At 43.8% G+C, this 22,267-nt stretch overlaps 1 protein-coding gene across 7 annotated transcripts in view; it reads right to left on the bottom strand.

Moving 5' to 3' along the window:
• LOC121531893 (myocyte-specific enhancer factor 2A-like) overlaps window positions 1-21,731 on the bottom strand; it is a 103,341-nt gene extending 81,610 nt beyond the window's left edge. For 4 of the 7 annotated variants that reach the window (XM_045204956.1, XM_045204960.1, XM_041837434.2 and 1 more), the window contains exons 1-2: window positions 17,799-17,964; window positions 14,892-15,031 (exon numbers count right to left, since the gene is read on the bottom strand). The gene's annotated coding sequence lies outside the window, so the exon portion shown is untranslated. Of the gene's footprint in view, window positions 1-14,891; window positions 15,032-17,798; window positions 17,965-21,479 lie in introns of those variants that run through there. The other 3 variants (XM_045204957.1, XM_045204958.1, XM_045204959.1) reach the window with 3 other exon arrangements.
• Between the last annotated feature and the right edge of the window lie 536 nt (window positions 21,732-22,267).

Genomic DNA, 22,267 nt, shown 5'->3' with positions numbered 1-22,267 from the left:
TTTCATCAGCTGTCCGGGTGGCTGGTCTCAGATGATCCCGCAGGTGAAGAAGCCGGGTGTGGAGGTCTTGGGCTGGAGTGGTTACACGTGGTCTGCGGTTGTGAGGCTGGTTGTACATACTGTCAAATTCTCTAAAACGAAGTTGGAGGCGGCTTATGGTAGAAAAAATCGAATTAACTTATCTGGCAACAGCTCTGGTGGACATTCCTGCAGTCAGCATGCCAACTGCACGCTCCTTCAAAACTTGAGGCATCTGTGGCATTGTGTTGTGTGACAAAACTGCACATTTTAGAGTGGCCTTTTTTTGTCCCAAGCACAAGGTGCACCTGTGCAATGATCATGCTGTTTAATCAGTTTCTTGATATGCTACCCCTGTCAGGTGGATGGATTATCTTGGCAAAGGAGAAATGCTCACTAACAGGGATGTAAATAAATTTGTGCACAACATTTGAGAGAAATAACCTTTTTGTGTGTATGGAAGATTTCTGGGATCTTTTATTTCAGCTCATGAAACGTGAGACCAACACTTTACATGTTGCGTTTATATTTTTGTTCAGTGTAGTAATTTGATCCTCCTGATTCCTGCTTACAAGCAAAAACTAAAGCAGGAAGCACCAGTGACTCGGTCAATAAAACAGTGGTCAAATGAAGCAGATGCTAAGCTACAGGACTGTTTTGCTAGCACAGACTGGAATATGTTCAGAGATTCTTCCGATGAAATTGAGGAGTACACCACATCAGTCACTGGCTTCATCAATAAGTGCATCAATGACGTCGTCCCCACAGTGACTGTACGTACAGTGAGGGAAAAAAGTATTTGATCCCCTGCTGATTTTGTACGTTTGCCCACTGACAAAGACATGATCAGTCTATAATTTTAATGGTAGGTTTATTTGAACAGTGAAAGACAGAATAACAACAAAAAAATCCAGAAAAACCCATGTCAAAAATGTTATAAATTGATTCGCATTTTAATGACGGAAATAAGTATTTGACCCCCTCTCAATCAGCAAGATTTCTGGCTCCCAGGTGTCTTTTATACAGGTAACGAGCTGAGATTAGGAGCACACTCTTAAAGGGAGTGCTCCTAATCTCAGTTTGTTACCTGTATAAAAGACACCTGTCCACAGAAGCAATCAATCAATCAGATTCCAAACTCTCCACCATGGCCAAGACCAAAGAGCTCTCCAAGGATGTTGGGGACAAGATTGTAGACCTACACAAGGCTGGAATGGGCTACAAGACCATCGCCAAGCAGCTTGGTGAGAAGGTGACAACAGTTGGTGCGATTATTCTCAAATGGAAGAAACAGAAAATAATTGTCAATCTCCCTTGGCCTGGGGCTCCATGCAAAATCTCACCTCGTGGAGTTGCAATGATCATGAGAACGGTGAGGAATCAGCCCAGAACTACACGGGAGGATCTTGTCAATGATCTCAAGGCAGCTGGGACCATAGTCACCAAGAAAACAATTGGTAATACACTACGCCGTGAAGGACTGAAATCCTGCAGCGCCCGCAAGGTCCCCCTGCTCAAGAAAGCACATATACAGGCCCGTCTGAAGTTTGCCAATAAACATCTGAATGATTCAGAGGAGAACTGGGTGAAAGTGTTGTGGTCAGATGAGACCACAATCAAGCTATTTGGCATCAACTCAACTCGCTGTGTTTGGAGGAGGAGGAATGCTGCCTATGACCCCAAGAACACCATCCCCACCGTCAAACATGGAGGTGGAAACATTATGCTTTGGGGGTGTTTTTCTGCTAAGGGGACAGGACAACTCCACCACATCAAAGAGACGATGGACGGGGCCATGTACCGTCAAATATTGGGTGAGAACCTCCTTCCCTCAGCCAGGGCATTGAAAATGGGTCGTGGATGGGTATTCCAGCATGACAATGACCCAAAACACACGGCAGAGGCAACAAATGAGTGGCTCAAGAAGAAGCACATTAAGGTCCTGGAGTGGCCTAGCCAGTCTCCAGCCCTTAATCCCAAAGAAAATCTGTGGAGGGAGCTGAAGGTTCAAGTTGCCAAACATCAGCCTCGAAACCTTAATGACTTGGAGAAGATCTGCAAAGAGGAGTGGAACAAAATCCCTTCTGAGATGTGTGCAAACCTGGTGGCCAACTACAAGAAACGTCTGACCTCTGTGATTGCCAACAAGGGTTGTGCCACCAAGTACTAAGTCATGTTTTGCAGAGGGGTCAAATACTTATTTCCGTCATTAAAATGCGAATCGATTTATAACATTTTTGACATGCGTTTTTCTGGATTTTTTTGTTGTTATTCTGTCACTCACTGTTCAAATAAACCTACCATTAACATTATAGACTGATCATGTCTTTGTCAGTGGGCAAACGTACAAAATCAGCAGGGATCAAATACTTTTCTCCCTCACTGTACATACCCCAACCAGAAGCCATGGATTACAGGCAACATCCGCACTGAGCTAAAGGGTAGAGCTGCCGCATTCAAGGAGCGGGACTCTAACCCTGAAGCTTATAAGAAATCCCGCTATGCCCTCCGACGAACCATCAAACAGGCAAGGTGTCAATACAGGACTAAGATCGAATCGTACTACACCGGCTCCGACGCTCGTCGGATGTGGCAGGGCTTGCAAACTATTACAGACTACAAAGGGAAGCACAGCCGCGAGCTGCCCATTGACACAAGCCTACCAGATGAGCTAAATTACTTCTATGCTCGCTTCGAGGCAAGTAACACTGAAACATGCATGAGAGCATCAGCTGTTCCAGATGACCGTGTGATCACACTCTCCACAGCCGATGTGAGTAAGACCTTTAAACAGGTCAACATTCACAAGGCCGCAGGGCCAGACGGATTACCAGGACATGTACTCCGAGCATGCGCTGACCAACTGGCAAGTGTCTTCACTGACATCTTCAACCTCTCCCTGTCTGAGTCTGTAATACCAACATGTTTCAAGCAGACCACAATAGTCCCTGTGCCCAAGAACACTAAGGTAACCTGCCTAAATGACTACCGACCCATAGCACTCATGTCCGTAGCCATGAAGTGCTTTGAAAGGCTGGTCATGGCTCACATCAACACCATTATCCCAGAAACCCTAGACCCACTCCAATTTGCATATCGCCCCAACAGAGCCACAGATGATGCAATCTCTATTACGCTCCACACTGCCTTTTCACACCTGGACAAAAGGAACACCTATGTGAGAATGCTATTCATTGACTAGAGCTCAGCGTTCAACACCATAGTGCCCTCAAAGCTCATCACTAAGCTAAGGACCCTGAGACTAAACACCTCCCTTTGCAACTGGATCCTGGACTTCCTGACGGGCCGTCACCAGGTGGTAAGGGTAGGTAACAACACATCTGCCACGCTGATCATCAACATGGGAGCCCCTCAAGGGTGCGTGCTCAGTCCCCTCATGTACTCCCTGTTCAGTCATGACTACATGGCCAGGCACTACTCCAACACCATCATTAAGATTGCAGATGACACAACAGTGGTAGGCCTGATCACCGACAACGACGAGACAGCCTATAGGGAGGAGGTCAGAGACCTGGCCGTGTGGTGCCAGGACAACAACCTCTCCCTCAACGTGATATAGACAAAGGAGATGATTGGGGACTACAGGAAAAAGAAGAGGACCAAGCATGCCCCCATTCTCATCGACAGGGCTGTAGTGGAGCAGGTTGAGAGCGTCAAGTTCCTTGGTGTCCACATCACCAACAAACTAACATAGTCCAAGCACACCAAGACAGTCGTGAAGAGGGCACGACAAAACATATTCCCCCTAAGGAGATTGAAAAGATTTGGCATGGGTCCTCATATCCTCAAAAGGTTCTATAGCTTCACCATTGAGAGCATCCTGACTGGTTGCATCACTGCCTGGCATGGTAACTGCTTGGCCTCCGACCGCAAGGCACTACAGAGGGCAGTGCGTACGGCCCAGTACATCACTGGGGCCAAGCTTCCTGCCATCCAGGACCTCTATACCAGGCGGTGTCAGAGGAAGGCCCTAACAATTGTCAAAGACTCCAGCCACCCTAGTCATAGACTGTTCTCTCTGCTACCGCACGGCAAGTGGTACCGGAGTGCCCAGTCTAGGTCCAAGAGGCTTCTAAACAGCTTCTACCCCCAAGCCATAAGACTCCTGAACATCTAATCAAATGGCTACCCAGACTATTTGCATTACCCCCCACCCCTCTTTTACGCTGCTGCTACTCTCTGTTTATTATCTTTGCATAGTCACTTTAATAACTCTACCTACATGTACTTATTACCCCAATTACCTCGACTAACCGGTGCCCCCGCACATTGACTCGGTACCGGTACCCCCTGTATATAGCCTCGCTTTTGTTATTTTTACTGCTGCTCTTTAATTATTTGTTACTTTTATTTTGTATTATTTTATATTGTATTCTTTTGTGATTTTTTTATTAATTTTTTATTTATTAATTTTTTGGTATTCTTTCTTAAAACTGAATTGTTGGTTAAGGGCTTGTAAGTAAGCATTTCACTGTAAGGTCTACACCTGTTGTATTCAGCACATGTGACAAATACAATTTGATTTGATTTGATTTGGTGTGGTTAGCTTGCTTTCCAGCTAGCTAGCCAGGTTAGCTTAAGCCTTGTGGTGTGAGCTAGCTCTTTGTTATTGTGGTTAGCTAAAGCCTCGAAGCATGGGCTAACCTAGTTAGCTAAAGCCTTGCAGCATTGGCTAACCAAGTCTCTGTGATTGGATACTTCGAGCCAGTGATCCGCCCCTGAGCGAAATCCCATACTGACACATAGAAATAAAACCACAGAAACATGTTGTCCATCATTGTTAATATATGTGGTCCTCTGTAGCTCAATTGGTAGAGCATGGCACTTGTAAAGCCAGGGTAGTGGGTTCGATCCCTGGGACCACCCATACGTAAAAATGTATGCACACATGACTGTAAGTCTCTTTGGATAAAAGCGTCTGCTAAATGGCATATTATTATATTATTATTATTATGTTAGCCTTACGTAACCGTGCATTGTGTGGGTGAGCGGTTTGCTGATGTCAACGTCGTGAAAAGAGTGCCCCATTGTGGCGGTGGAGTTATGGTATTGGCATAAGCTACGGACAATTAACACAATTGCATTTTATCGATGGCAATTTGAATGCACAAAAATACAGAGATCCTGAGACTTTACAATGTACATAGATTTAAAAACATTAACATGTAGTGTGTGTGTGTGTCTATCAGTTACACACTACATGTCAATATTTTGTCTGTAATGTATTTTTCGTTATATTGCGGACCCCAGTAAGACTAGCTGTCACCATTGGCGTTGGCTAATGGGATCCTAATAAATCAAATCAAATCAAATTGTGAGGCCCATTTTTTTATCTTTATTCCCAGTCATGTGAAATCAATAGATTAGGGCCTAATCAAATATTTAAATTGACTGATTTCCTCACATTAACTGTAACTCAGTAAAATCAATGAAATTAGTGCATGTTGGTTTTACATCTTTGTTCAGTATCCTTGCAACACAGTAATATTTCTATATCTCGTCTCTTGTGTAGTTAACCCTATGTTTATTAGTTTGTGTTAACTAGACCAACTGATTAGCCTCGCGGCTCTACGGTCGTGGGAGAATAACTATCTGAAGTCGAACTGCCCCCACACAAACCATTGGCCAGCACCTTTGACCAGCACTGTGCTAGCTACAGCATGCCTTAGCCACAAGGTAGCTCCTACCTCGCTAACGCATTAGCCGTGAGGCTTCTACTAGCTATCTTACTCTGATCTAAAGCCCAGGGCTTACACGTTGATTTTTTACAACAGGCATCTCAGCATAGCCCTGTTTTATACAATGGCGACTGCTGCCTCATCCCAAGACGAGCCAAGCAAAGCATTCAAACCCCACGTTCTTGCACTTGCGGTTCCATGATTGCGGGGAAGGATTTTCACCTTCTATGCATCAATTGCCTGGGAAGGGAACATGCTCAGGAAACACTCGACAACCCAGAGTCCTGTAAGCATTGTACATTTCTGTCTAAAGCAGGTTTGAGGAGGATGCTAAAACACTCCACTATCTCTACCCCCTCCCTCACCCCTCAGCCACCGGCCTAGGTTGAGACTCAGCCCCCCTAAACCGAGTGTCAAGGGAAGGCGAGCCAAGGGATTATGAGGATGACGGTGGGATTAATCTCGTCAAGTCCCTGGGTCTCCCTGCCCCCAAGACAGAGAAGCAGCAAATGTCCCTTACCTAGAATTGGGCTCCTCGTTGTTTCCAAGCGAGCCACGGCCAGACCGGGTAGCGAGTGGCCGGCTCTCTTGGGACCTGTACGATTGGGAAAAGACTCCCATCCCGCATGGCCCCCGCTAAGCAACTGCTTCCCGCCATCCCGGCTTGCCTCAAGGAGGCGAGGAGCTCATGGGACAAACCCCTTACCAGGAAGATCCTGGCTAGGGGCTTCCATAGCCTGCACATGCACAATATGTAGGAATCCGGGTTTTGTAACCCTCCCATGGTTGAGCCGTCACTGGCTGACTACCTCCACCCCACACACCATGCTACTAGCACTACTGGAACTTCCCTCCCTGGAAAGACAGAGCGCTTTTCTGCCTATATTTTCCATAAGACGTACAAAACCTCGGCGCTATCAATGAGAGCACTCAACGTGACCTTTTCATTGATGGCTTACCAGGCAGAGTTACTGGAGGAGGTGATAAAATAACTGGATTTGGATACCCTGAATCCAGATGCTTGGGATGTATGATGTATGATGTCTGATTGCAGATCTAAACCTCCATGCCGCCCGTAGTGCCATCCAAGGCTCTCGTCGTACCATGAGTATGGCGGTGTTGGGAGATAGGGCACTTTGGTTAAGTTTGTCCAGCTTAACAGACAGCTTGGACCTCCTGGATGCCCTTGTGACACCCAAGGAATTGTTTGGGCTCGCTGTCACCACCATATGGCAGAAGTGTGACATGCGTTAGAAAGAAGCCAAAGCCTTCTGCCTGCCCCGCAAACCCGTAATCCATGGCAGCCCGTTGGTCACCGCAACGCGCCCCAGCCTCACAGCATGGAGGGGGAAACATGCTGCTTCTTGGGGGACCAAACACCCCCGGTGACACAGCAGACTGCCAATACCCAGGTTAAGCCCTTGAAACAAAGCAAACCTGGAGGTAAACAGTCCTTTGATGCGGCCGCATTAAGGTTCTGTCCTCTTAACCCCCCTATGGGGGGCAAGAATGGTCAGCCAATCTAGGGCACATCCCTTAGCGGCAAATGAGGATAGTGTGCAAAGCCTACGGCTTCCTTGCCTTACCCTCTCTCTTGGGTTTAAGGTGAGCTATCCCTCCCTGTCTCATAATGATAAGCAGGGGAACAGGTTTTCTTGGCTCACTTTGAAGAACCCCTTAGCCCACCGGGTGTTTTGGGATATTTTTGGGCAATCTTATGGCAACTCCGCTCTACTGATAGAAAACATTTCCGACAGTCAGTACAGTATTTTTTACTTGTACTTTCTGGTCTGCCCTTTGCTGGGAGCCGGAGCACCAGACAGCTACAGTATCTGGAACACCCAAGTCCACTATGCTCTGGCCTTTTTTCCTCATCCCGTTTCTACCCTGCTCTTGGTTTATGCAGTTGGGCACTTGTCAGCTCTACCTTCACTTCTCGGGAACAAGCGGCTGGGGTTATTTTTGCTCTTGTTAACCCTCCCCTCCGGGGTAGGGCCAAGACAGACCAGCTGCATAACTGCTCTATTGCTTAGGATTAGGACATCTGGGTAACCAGCATGTTTCCTTCTTCTTTTAAGCTACACCGGTTGGCGGCTAAGGTAATTCCGTTGGCCACTCTATGGCGCAAAGCCCTGCTTGGTGACACGGTATAGCCATACTTATTGCCACCTGCTAGGGATGCATTCCAAGAGGATCAAGCATGTTTTGCAAGAAACACTATGCTTATATACCTTGGACACAATACGAGGTATACCAGTTAATTGGGAGACACTCTCTGTCCCCCATGCAGCGTTATCAAATCAAATAACATTTTATTGGTCACATACACATATTTAGCAGATGTTATTGCGGGTGTAGCAAAATGCTTGTGTTCCTAGCTCAAACAGTGCAGTAGTATGTAACAATTAACAACAATACTGTCACGCTCTGGCTCCGGGACTGTGTATTTTGAGCCAGGGTGTGTTCATTTGGTTGTGTTTGGTATTGGTTGTGTTGTATTTGGTTGTGTGTTCCTTGTCAGTCATTGTAACTGAGGACTTCACGATTCGTCATTGTTTGTTGTTTTTTTGTAGTGAGTACTTTAATTTAATAAAGTCATGTTCGCTCAACGCGCTGCGCTTTGGTCTCCCTCATTAGACGATCGTGACAGAAAAACCCACCTTAACCAGATCAAGCAGCATGAAGAAGAGAGAGGATGGACTTGGGAGCAGTTGAGTAGGAGTCTCGACTGGGCCAAGCCAAGAGAAGAGGAGAGAGGTTGGACTTTGGAGCAGTGGGGTGATAGTCTGGCGAGAACGATGGAGGCCTGGTCCACGAAGAGGAGAGAACCCCAGAAATTTTTTAGGGGGGGGCTCACGACGTCGGACCAGCAGGAGGCCGCGATAGAGCGGTCCAGTGGGTTGCTGGAGGAGGCCGTCGGGTTACGGGGGCCACTGGTCGAAGAGGGGATGGAGGAAGTAGAGGCACGGCGAGAGGTACTGGCGTGTGTTGCCAGTCCGGTCCGGCCCGTTCCAGATCCCGGTGTAGGGCCAGTGGTGTGTGTCCCCAGTACAGTCCGGCCCATCCAAGCTCCCCGCACCAAGCCAGTGGTGTGCGTCGTCAGCCCTGTCCGGCCCGTTCCTGCTCTCCGCGCCAAGCCAGGGGTGCGCGTCGGCAGTCCTGATCCAGCTAACTGGGTCAGATCGGACTGGGGGCACTACGGGGGGATTGTAGTAGGGTGGTGGTCAAGCCCGGAGCCGGAGCCGCCTCCGAGGAGCAATACCCACCCAGCCCTTCCCTATTTGGGGTGTAGGCGCGGTCGGAGTCCGCGCCTTTAGGGGGGGGTACTGTCACGCTCTGGCTCCGGGACTGTGTATTTTGAGCCAGGGTGTGTTCATTTGGTTGTGTTTGGTATTGGTTGTGTTGTATTTGGTTGTGTGTTCCTTGTCAGTCATTGTAACTGAGGACTTCACGATTCGTCATTGTTTGTTGTTTTTTTGTAGTGAGTACTTTAATTTAATAAAGTCATGTTCGCTCAACGCGCTGCGCTTTGGTCTCCCTCATTAGACGATCGTGACAAATACACACAAATCTAAACGTAAAATAATGTAATTAAGAAATATATGAATATTAGGACAAGCAATGTCTGAGTGGCATTGACTAAAGTATCTCGCCCGCATGGCACGTGCGAGCTGGCACTGAGCACCTGAGAGCCCGCATTTCGCATCTATCCTGACTTTTTCTCTCCCCTATGCCTGGTACAGAGTGAGGTAATAGGCTTATCCCTCATCTTCGAGCCCCTTCTTGAACGCCCTGGTTAGCAGAGATCACTCTCCTGCTTTATAACCAGTCCTGGTAGCTACTGTTACGCAGGGATCGTCTGACCCAAACGTACGGGGAGATTTTCCACCCTGGCCCTCTAGGCATGGCCCCTGGGAGGAAAAGTCTAAATGCGACAAGCCTGCCACTCAAGATCATTGACGATCCAGAGTGCCCCAGTGCCCCTTCTACACGTTCACTGTTTGAAAATGGCAGCCTCACTCTTCCTCATGGCAGCCTCTTGAGCCGCTGGAAAGCGGGGAGATGTAATACTTCTCCTTCTAACCCGCTTTACCATCTGCCCTATGCCTGCAAAGTGAGTGAGTGGGCTGCATGCACTGTCAGCCTGCCGTTTGTGCCTTCAGTTTGCCCCAGGGTCCTCCTAGGTACCTTGTTCCCCAAACCCTGCCTTTATGCCTAGGGTCAGCGGCAACTGCTTTGTCACACCCTAGAGCTTGTGGTTACACCCACCGCTCTTCCCATTCCCGTTTACGTTTTGCGCATTTGCTTGCATGAAGCAAGAGTTTATTGGGCGTTTGGTGCAAGGGTGGGGTGGGGGGGGGGGGGGCTACCTCATTAACGGCTATCCCTTGAGATAGTGGAGGCTATTGTATTGGAAAATATAATAGCAAGGGTTACAGCCCGGAAGGGCTCGTTCCACCAGAGGTATGGCTACCTATTAGGCACTGTTCTAAGGCATTTCCTTACAGGAGAATTGGGTAATTGCATGTTGGGTTACCCCTCATATGTTTATGAGGTCTTTACTAGCTGGATGTCACTGCAGCTTCGTTGGTGCATACCTCCTCAGTGTCGAAGCCTCTGAGGTGTGATGCTATTGGGACTACCCTGGCTTCGGAGAGCATGTCTGCAATACAGAAGTTGGCCATATCCCATAGTGACACATCGAAACGAGTATTAGAAATATAACTTCTATGAGAATATGAGTGAAATGTGTCACCACATTTCCCTGCTCGCAAGAGCATAAGGAAGAGAGGCATGCTTGAGAATGGCCAGTGGGCTGGCGAGTGGCTCCTTACAGGGAGGAGATTGGCTCACCTCATTCACCACTCAACCTGTCTGTCTCCACCAGACGCTGTGTCATTGGATAATTTTAGCCAGTGATCTGCCCCTGGGCGAATCCCATTGTGACACATCGCACTCATATTCTAATATAACCAGGGTTGCGTAACCCGAAGTTTTTCTAACATATCAATAGTGACACAAATATTATAGAATGAGAGACCAGAAGTCTCACAGGTGCAGTGTGACTCTGGTCAAAGCCATAATCTCTACTCCACCACATAGCAGAAGCTTTCACAGGCTAACCTCAGAAGCCACACTGCAGCTAGCATGCATCAACAACTTCTGGCTTTTCAGTTTATATCTGCTGTCAGTCCTCAGTATAACTCAAGTCACTTAACTTGACTTGGCAGTGGTGAATAGATCAAACGTAATAGTGTGGTTATTGTCCTACTCCAATTAAGTAACATAGTAGTACACCTGAAAGTTAACTTGTAATACAAGTGTGTCACATGACACATGGCCAGTCATTTCTTGTTATGACACAATGTCAGTTTAGCCCTCTGGTTTGTTTATCATGTGTACCATTTCTAGGAAGGCCATAGTGGCACTGCATTGGCTTTATTTTCTTCTGTAGAGAGCCTGTCAGAAAAACACTCGTAAATAAATACATCTAAAGATAGGAGTGCACTGTCGATCCAACATGACTCAACATGAAAGCAGCTCTAGTCATTTTCACATAGGCCATTAGAGATAAGCCATTCCTACACAATGCTTTGTAGAAGCGGAGCTCAGAGATTTACATGGTGAATCAAAATATGGCCTGTGTCAATTTAGCTTTGGAGAATAAGTTATTTCTGCTACTGCGAAGACTTTAAAAGGGCAAACTGATGGAAAATTACGAAATTAAGTAAATATGAGTGATCTTATCAGAGGTGAGATTTTCTGTCATCAGAATAGAATGCTTTGAAAAGCTCTAAAATATATCATTATGATGATTAATAGCTTTAAAAGGGTAAGGTTATTATAAAACCTTGATAACTTAACTTACACTATGAAAACTTTCTCTAGTGTTTACAAAATCAATCAAAAAAAATACATTCTAAGTTGACTTGCACTCTTAACCCTGTGTAGGCCACTTAGACAGTGGAGGGGGAGAGAAAGACAGGGATGATAGTTGTGAAAGAGGATTAACTGCAGATTGAGGCTGCCACTTTGGTTTAGGATCTTACTGCTGATTCTCCAGTATGGCCAGAGAAAGCTGAGGGGGTAAGGACACCGTCTGACTGAGGGCTCGCAGGGGAAGGGCAAAGAAGACAGAAAGAGGCTGTCGATCCTTAAGCCGCTCTGCCCTGCTCAGCAGCACATGTGCTGAGTGGGCCGTATGGGGTTGCTTACGGCCAGAGGTCACAGCCAAGGGCAGGACAGTTGAAAGGTTACTGTTAGCTGCTCCCTTAGACAAACAGTGCATTAGTGAGTGGTTCATTAGTGCTTCTGTGTTAGAAACAGTGTTTCAGTCTATCAGAGGTTTATAAGCCACTGTAGTTCAGGATAATGATATCTAGGTCAGAATGAAAGGGGGCTAATTGTCAACAGAGTTGCTTTGTTGATATTCTACAGTGACATAACAGGCAGATGTGATAAGAAAAAATAGGCCTATAGGAAATAATGGTGTTTTTTCTGTTTGCTTTTCCAAGTATACATTAATCCTGGAACGCACCACTGTACATTATTAGTATAAAACTTTCCTAATTTCACATTTAAAATCATAATAATGTCTACAAATATATACACTACCGTTCAAAAGTCTGAGATATCGCTTTTTCTTTGCAACTCTGCCTAGAAGGTCAGCATCCCAGAGTCGCCTCTTCACTGTTGACATTGAGACTGGTGTTTTGCGGGTACTATTTAATGAAGCTGCCAGTTGAGGACCTGTGAGGCGCCTGTTTCTCAAACTAGACACTCTAATGTATTTGTCCTCTTACTCAGTTGTGCACTGGGGCCTCCCACTCCTCTTTCTATTCTGGTTATGTCCTTGTTTTCAAAAGAAAACCTATTCTGGTTAGAGCCAGTTTGTGCTGTTCTATGTAGGGAGTAATACACAGCGTTGTACGAGATCTTCAGTTTCTTGGCAATTTCTCGCATGGAATAGCCTTCATTTCTCAGAACAAGAATAGACTGACGAGTTTCAGAAGAAAGTTATTTGTTTCTGGCCATTTTGAGCCTGTAATCGAACGCACAATTGCTGATGCTCCAGATTCTCAATTAGTCTCAAGAAGGCCAGTTTTCAGCAGTGCTAACATAATTGCAAAAGGGTTTTCTAATGATCAATTAGCCTTTTAAAATGATAAACTTGGATTAGCAAACAAAACGTGCCATTGGAACACAGGACTGATGGTTGCTGATAATGGGCCTCTGTACGCCTATGTAGATTTTACATACAAAATCAGCCGTTTCCAGCTACAATAGCCATTTACAACATTAACAATGTCTACACTGTATTTCTGATCAATTTGATGTTATTTTAATGGACAAAAAAATTGCTTTTCTTTCGAAAACAAGGACATTTCTAAGTGACCTCAAACTTTTGAACGGTAGTGTATATATATATATATAATTTTTAAAGACAAGGCAGGCTCACATATATATATATATATATATATATATATATATATATATATATGAGCCTGCCTTTCCTCTAAAAATATATGAACTGCATAATAAGTGTTTGAATATGATTTGATAAATATTATAATTACATTAACTTCAAAACCACACCGCCATGTAGGAAAGTAAGCTGTATTTATGAAGTGTATATGTGGTATACTAGCCTGTGCCAGGGCTGGTCCCTGATCCCCAGGCTAAAGGTTTGGAATTCATCATCACAGCACGTTAAGGGCCTGCCTAATAAAGTTACAACTGTGCTGCATTAAAACATGATAGACGGTTTGATTTGGCATACTCCACAGAAACGTGTTTGCACAATAACACAGACTCAGTTTTGTGAGATTGAAGAAGAGAGAAAAAACGAACAAGGAGCAAATATTTTGATACACATTTTAAATTATGATTTTGTGTGTTTGTCAAACATGTCGCTGGCTGGTATCCTGGGGTAACTAACCCATTTAGCATCAAAGGTGAGGCTCTGTGGCCTGGTGGTGAGACAGGAGGCAGCCAGGGGTTTCTGGGTTTGGAGCTCAGCTCTCTGTTGGGTCGGATTGTGGGGTTGAGTAACCCTGCTAGGACACTGTGCATTCCTCTGGGTTACACAGCCATTCTAGCAGACACACACAATACAAGGGGAAATCAGAGCTGGCTTAATGCAGCGAATAAATGCAAGAAATCGATCCATATTTATGGTTTGGCCATTCTGGGATAGAAGAACTTCATTTATACCCCTTTTATTTATTAAAGGTACTTAGGAAGCTTTCCTTTAGAATTGAGAGTCTAGTGAGTACACAAGCAAACTATGGCCTAAAACATTATCTGCAGGGCTCAAGATTCTGCATCCTGCCTCCAGGTCTCACGGGAGAATGCTGGAATCTCCAGTTCGATGATGGAGCTCCAATAAACAATGAATCATGTTGCAGAGAGCATGCGCAAAGAGCTTTGTAACAAAAAAAAACGAAGCAAAGTGGACATAGAGAACAAGCATAGTTTCTCCCTGTTGTTGAACTGAGAAATATCTTTAACATAATTGCCAAAGTGCCCTCACACCTAACTTTGAGAAGAAGAGAAGAGTTGCTACATAAGGTCACAGTCACACTAGGGAATAATGAGAGAGAAACAGTGAAACAACAACTAATATAAACACATACTTTGATGAAAAAAGTTAATATCATGACCTTTGCAGATACTTGTTTTTTGTGGAGAGGTTGTATAATACACAACCTTTCTTCTTTGCTTGTCTTCTTTGTTATTTTATCGCTCTATCTAAAAAGATGAAAATAGTTCATCATGTTGCCTACTGGTTCTTTTTAACGAACAATTAGTTAGTCTTGTAGAACTCTCAAAAAAGGCTATGTAATTTGCTATAGAACTGTGCCTGTGAGCCAGCTGCAGTTGACACAGTTCAACTCTCAAGTGTACTGTAGGGGAAGTGCCTACAGTACAATGGTGTAACATGGTGAACACTACAAAATCCATGTACAGCTGACACTCTCATGAAACCAGATGGTCTTAATGATTTCCCCCCAATTCATATAAAGAGAATAACCAAAAGGACCAAAGACGACATAAAACATGAATGGAGATACATGGCAATTACAATCAAAAGTAAGTATATCAAACATAAATAAACAGCAGAGTAAATGAACAGGTAAACAAGAAAGAGGGGGAAAAGAACATGTGGCTCACCCAACTATCAAAGCAGTGATAACCTCTTTATTGGACCAAGAATATCCAGCTCCTGCCTGTCTGTCTCTTTCTTTAGCCTTCAATGCTTCCCTCGCTCGCGTTAAGCTTCCTGCAGATTTCTCCTCCTTGGGAAAAATGTCCTGGGAGGGGTAGAGGAGAGAAAGTGTTTTGCTCAGTGATTCAGAGGCATGGTGTAAACGCCAGCATTCTCTTTCTGACAACCAGCATTAATTGCAGATCAGACTCGCCCACACACTCCACATTTATCCTGTGTGTCTCCTGGAAGGAGCTGAGACCAGGCTGTGATATTCTGGTGCTATGAAGAGGAGTGCTGTGGGAGACCCTCCAGACCCACACTCCTCACACCAATCACCACCTTAGATCCTATCCCTTTTACCTGGGTCAACTTTCTCCACTCAAGCTAAAGACTGTATTTAAACATCTATGGATTTACAGAGAGACATTTAGGCCTGAACACATCCATGATGTAATACGTTACTGATAAAGGTAAAATTCATTTGATAACTTGTTGTACTGCACCCTGACATAACACTAGAGTGTAAAAATGCAACATTTGTTGCAGTAGACTATTACAGACAAGTATATCCTATGAGTGATTGCAGTAGCATATTGCATGTTCTTAAATAAGTTGACTCTACTTCAACACAACACTTTTCTGTAAGATGGAGCGAAGCTGTCTGACTTGCTGTATGCATCTCATCCACACACTATACATAAGAGGTCACGTGAAGTGCATCAGGAGCAACAGGGCCTCATTATTGGATAAGCCTTGGGTGTCTCAGAACCTAACGATGGCGGATTGGAGGGTGCTTTGCTCTGCTGCATTAATAGTCACTATCGGCCTGCTGGGGAAGTAATGTAAATGCAATGGGGGGGGGGGACTCCTCCAGAGGGGACCAAAATAGATACTCAATAAAAACACACACAGATATCCCTTTATATTGCTGCCAAGACGGCTGTCCCTGAAAAACTTTGCTATTTTCATTTAGTGCCAAGCCAGGAATACCTCATGGTTGGGGAAACCATAGGGAACGTTATACATTTATCAGTCAGTCTCGACCAAACACTCTCTACACTATTTACCTTCATCTGGATTTATAAACAATGGGGTTAAGTCAAGTGAAGATGCCATAAACGTTTGTCCTTATACTGACTGAGTCAGTTTATCATCTACTATACTAAGGCCAGGTTTATTATTTTACTTTCCATTTGTGAGTTTACAAAACACAATGTTTCATATACAAGTTCAAAATGTACAATTCGTACAAACAAAAAAATCTAAATTTACACTGACAGGTACAATATGGCGTGTGGACTTTAACAAATATGTTAAATGAGCAGAGTGTAATTTGTTATAATGTTAAACGTTCACTTACTGGTAAGTATTTATGGTCATTTTCAATGGCAGATAAATGATCAAGACAAATCAATGCCTCCTTCCTACCTTCTATAAATCTGTTCAGTCAGTAGAGCAGACACACGTTGAGGTCATTCTCCTAACTATTCACCATGACCTGACTGCCTCCCATCAAGCTTGTAATTAGATATTTAAACCCACAAACAGGTGCAGGGACTTATTTCATTGTGGAGTGTTGCTGTATAATTTACTCAGAGGAAACTTAATTCAGCCCTGAGTGAGAGACAAAACCTAAATTCAGATTACGTGTATAGGCATGTCCTACACAACATAGATTTTCACCTTACTCATGCAATCAATATCAGGAGAGGAGAGAGACCAATGGTGGAAAACATACATTTCTCCACAGTAGAGGTGTAAATGCAAAGCAACAACAGCAGTTACAGTAGCAGTTCTGATGGGGCAGTGGCCATCAGCTGACCAGAACCATATACATTTCAGGACTTCAGTGCAAAGCATATTATTAATAAACGGACACTTGCTATGTAGGATACTCTTATAACAATGTAATTAATATTATGTATAATAGTATGAAAAATGTATGCACTCACTAACTGTAAGTCGCTCTGGATAAGAGCGTCTGCTAAATGACTAAAATGTAAAATGTAAAAAAATTACATGCTTAGGCTACTAGTTGGTATTGTGTCACCTATTAAAATAAGAAAATCCACAACTAAGAAAATTTGAGTTTACAGTGACAGCAGTAGCCTATGGAATGGCTATAGGCAATATCCCTACTTCTAATCGCACCATCTTTAGTGGTTCAGACATCTAAATCAGCTGGCTATTATAGTGTATGTGATACAATTATAGTATGCACAGAAAATGACAATGTATTTCAGAGCAATCAAAGTATTCAAAAGCCAAACAGTCATTTGATAGCATGTAGCCTATTGTGATGATGTAATGGCATTTAAGTGAATGCAAAATAAATGTTTAATGTCGGTAAAACAAAACAAAGTTAAATTGTATTAGCAAATGCATGCCTCCCGTTGTCTGAGAAGTCCCCGACACTGACTGTCAACTGATATTGCGCGCTCTATGATAGCCTATTGTAGCCACTGTAAATAAGTTACAGTAAAGTCATTGCCATTAGTAATTCAAGACGACTGATAAAAACTATTATTCTAAGAAATATCCTGAAAATGACACACTCTGAAAAAGTTTATCAAATTAACCGTAGGCTATCAAATTAAATAAGATAAAGATAGCGGAACTCTTCTAGTCTATTGGGGCAATAAGCGCAAAGACGCACGTTCATATGATCAATATGAATATGAAATAACTGTAGCCTATTCATAGGCATACAAATACATTTTTTTTTTAAATCCAGCATAGACACAGAAACTGACATAATATAATAATGCTACAGTATGGGATTGCTTTTCGATCCCAAATTCACTCAATGTCTCCCTCCTGCGCTTTCTCTCTCACACGAGTGCAATTTTGTTGCTATTTTTGTTACTCACCTTGTCTCTCAAGTCCCTCGCTGTATATAGATACTCTATATCAGAGGCTCCAATGGATACCGTGTGCGTGTGACATTAACGTAATTTTAGTCACATTTACACACGAACTGCTATTTTAGGGAGCAGCTAAACTCAGTAGAGCCAGTCTCTTGTCAGTGAGAGACTCCTCCCCTTATCTGACGAACGCCAGACGAGGGAGAAATCAACCTCCTCCCACTCATGTCTCATCGTTACAAAAACTATACCCAAACTTCTTTAACTTTCATCGTAGGCTACCTATATTACCTCGATAAATGTGACTTTTACAGTGAAATAGAATGTCAAAATGACCGTGCGCGAGGGCATGATATTGGCTATATGATGACATGATTAGTAAGATGTGCTCTATGCTACTCAAAAAGGCCCAGCCTATGTATGCTATTTATACAGTTTGGTCAACTTGATATGGTTTGTACCCAATTTACAATGATAATAACATAGTAATTGCATTCTTGCTACATCATGCTTGGAAGTCTTGGTGTCAACATAGCACCGCTGCCCTTGTATTCCATTGTAAAGTTTGAACTCTGCTACATCTGTGTCTGAGCTACAGACAAGTAAGTTAGTGGGACATGGGAAATGTAATGCAACAATGTAGGCTATCTTACATTGTAAGTGATTGACATAGCGTAAATGTGGCAGCAACTACACTCAAATCCGTTCAAATTACGATATAAATTGAAATCTGTTGTTAATTATGATTGTTGGCGGCATTCACCTCACTCCATACGATTGACGTCATATCTCTCAAAGACAACAGCAACATTGGAAAGGACATGTTTCTGATCCAATTGAAATACTCAGCGGCTGGTCAGTAACCAATTACAGAAGGGAGGTGGGATCTGTATAACTGGCATGTGGCAAAGTCACGTGTAAGTGCAGGATCTGAGGAAGAGGAGTGGTGCGGAGCTCGGATTGTTTTTACCTAGATTTAAAGGAACAGGTGCATGTGGAAATAAAGTAACACTATTGTAACTTCACAATTAGTGATGAGATTTTGCATTTTCATCTTACCAGAATGGGTTTAGGAAACACCTATAAAATAAGTAAATGATCTGGCACTATTTCCATCAATGTGCACAGTCTGCACACACTGTTATGAGGTTTTGTAACACTATCATCACTTTCATAAGCCATTATGAATTATTACATGTTTATAAATGTTTATAAAACCTTTATACATGACCATACATGTTAATAATGAAGTACTTATTTATTAGTAAGTTAGGCTATTCATAGTTTATAGATTTAGTATAGTTTATTGATGACTATTCATGAATGTTATAAAGTGTTACCCATGAGGGTAAAAAACAACAACAAAAAACATTTGGATGTCCATTGCCATCACTCATTAGATGAACAACCCTCAATGTATTTGGGGTATCAAATTCTAGCTCTTCTTTAAGATGACTGTATACAGGAATCAGGAAAATACTGTGAGTGTCCTTCCATACTACTGTACTGCCTCATGGCTTTATGTCAGAGTATTGTGTGTGTTAGGAGCACAAAGGAACAGCACCAAGTGACTGCAAGGAACCAGGGTGTGTACAATATACAGTAGACCTGCCTCTAAACAGACACAGAGTTACATCCCAGGCATGTTCGATCTCCAAAATCCATCAGCTGTGTCACAGTAATGAATCCTTCAAATTAAGCTCTCCTTAATCCCACATTAGATTGTTCCTATGGCTCTACTATCATTGATTTTAGTGGGTTTATTAATCCCATTCCGTAGCTCCACTTTGGTCCTGGCAAGGCACAGGCCATCTGCAAAAAATTGTCCTGCCAGGGCGAGGCATATTCTGTTGATCTATTCCACAAACACTTGTTAGCCCCGGTCCACTGAAAACTTCCCCATGTACCCCTGACAACCTCCCCATATACCCCTGAAAACATCCCCATGTACCCCTGACAACACCTCCCCATATACCTCTGAAGATCTTCCCATACCTGAAAACCTCCCCATATACAGTACCCCTGAAAACCTACCTATATACCCCTGAATACCTCCCCATGTACACCTGACAACCTCCCCAACTACCCCTGAAAACCTCCCCATGTACCCCTGACAACTTCCCCATGTACCCCTAAAAACCTCCCTATGTACCGCTGACAACCTCACCATGTACGCCTGACAACCTCACCATATACACAGTCACTGGTGATATTAATGGGGGAAAAGTGTATTCATCCACGGCCCCAGCTTGATAATAAAGCGTATATACTTAACAAAAATATCAACGCAACATGTAAAGTGTTGGTCCGATGTTTTATGAGCTGAAATAAAAGATCCCAGAAATGTTCCATATTCACAAAAATATTATTTATCTCAAATTCTGTGCACAAATGTATTTACATTCCTGGTAGTGAGCATTTCTCCTTTGCCAATATAATCCATCCACCTGACAGGTGTGGCATATCAAGAAGCTGATTAAATGGCATGATCATTACACAGGTGCACCTTGTGCTGGGGACAATAAAAGACCACTCTAAAATGTGCAGTTTTGTCACAAAACACAATGCCACAGATGTCTCAAGTTTTGAGGGAGCGCGCAATTGGCATGCTTACTGTAGGAATGTCCACCAGATCTGTTGTCAGAGAATTTATTGTTCATTTCTATACCATAAGCCGCCTCCAACGTCATTTTAGGTAATTTGGCAGTACATCCAACCAGCCTCACAACCTCAGACCACATGTAACCATGCCAGCCCAGGACCTCCACATCCGGCTTCTTCACCTGCGGGATCGTCTGAGACCAGCCACCCGGACAGCTGATGAAACTGAGGAGTATTTCTGTCTATAATAAAGCCCTTTTGTGTGGAAAAACTCATTCTGATTGGCTGGGCCTGGCTCCCCTGTGGGTGGGCCTGGCTCCCAAGTGGGTGGGCCTAAGCCCTCCCAGGTCCACCTATGGCTGCGCCCCTGCCCAGTCATGTGAAATCCATAGATTAGGGCCTAATGAATTTATTTCAATTGACTGATTTCCTTATATATTTTTTGTTCAGTATAATTTACTCAAAGTTTTGTTGACCTCAAAGGTATTAGAAAACACAGTTTGTGTAAGTGAATTTGTATATGTTCGTATGTAATGTGTAAGTCGCTCTGGATAAGAGCGTCTGCTAAATGACGAAAATGTCAATGTAAATAAGAGTGTGTTTATGCTATCACATGCTATACACTTTCACTGTGTGTTCATGCAATAACCTGTTATAACAATTGATTTAACTACGCATATCACCAATTTCAGATAGTTTTTCTTTGATTGTATAAATATCATCAACCAGGTTTTAAATCCTTAACACATCAACTAAGATTTACATCATTGTGTGAAGTCACAGTTCAGCACTTTAAACACATGATTAAAGCATAACAATAAATATAACTCTCTTATGATCACCATGTTTGTTTGTGAGTTAATAGAGTTTCAGGGGAATGACCTCTCAGTAGAAAGAGCTGTTGCTCACCCATCATTGCTTTCAGCACCTACTAAATAGTACTGTTGCGTCCACATCAATGTGCCTTGCCTGGGTAAGACCCCTCATATCCAACCCTCATCTTCCATAAGTCAAGACCGAGACGCCACTCATGACACCCCCCTGCCCTTTGTGTAACACAAAGGCCTATGTCACTGTGTGTCTCACCTGTTTGAGTTGTTGCACAAATGCCTTCACAGAACCTGCTGTAAAGGGTCTTCAGGTTTTTTCCTGCAAGGATTCACTTTCTGTATCTCTTGTTTCCTCTCTTTATATTTCGGTCTCTCTTCTTTGTATCACTCGTTCTCTTTCTTCTACTTCAAAGCCAGACCAGCTGGCTTTGGATGCTTTCCTTCTTGCCCCTGAGAAGCCTGACTTCACACCCTCTGACTCCTCTTGTCCCTTGGTCTTTCTGCCGGGAGGGAGTGGGGCAACAACAGTTTGAAGGGTAGGACCCCAGATGGACGCAGACATGCCAGGCATGCGTTGTGTGACAGGGCTTGGCTCAGGGGCTCTCTGGACCAGCCGCAGCTGTCAGTCATGGGCACAGAAGGTGTTAGGAGGTTTTCCTTATTGTGTTATTGTGATTCATATACGCTGAGTGTACAAATGTTAGGAACACCTGCTCTTTCTATGGCATAGACTGACCAGGTGAATCCAGGTGAAAGCTATGATTCCTTATTGATGTCCCCTGTTAAATCCACTTCAATCAGGAGACAGGTTAAAGAAGGATTTTTAAGCCTTGAGACAATTGAGACATGGATTGTGCATGTGCCATTCAGAGGGTGAATGGGCAAGACAAAAGATTTGTGCCTTTGAACGGGGTGTGGTAGTAGGTGCCGGGCGCACTGATTTGAGTGTGTCAGAACTGCAACCCTGCTGGATTTTTCACGCTCAACAGTTTCCCTTGTGTATCAATAATGGTCCACCACCCAAAGGACATCCAGCCAACTTGA

Source organism: Coregonus clupeaformis, chromosome 19 (genome assembly GCF_020615455.1).
Source record: "Coregonus clupeaformis isolate EN_2021a chromosome 19, ASM2061545v1, whole genome shotgun sequence".
Classification (NCBI taxonomy): domain Eukaryota; kingdom Metazoa; phylum Chordata; class Actinopteri; order Salmoniformes; family Salmonidae; genus Coregonus; species Coregonus clupeaformis.
This window is presented reverse-complemented; position numbering and strand designations above follow the sequence as displayed.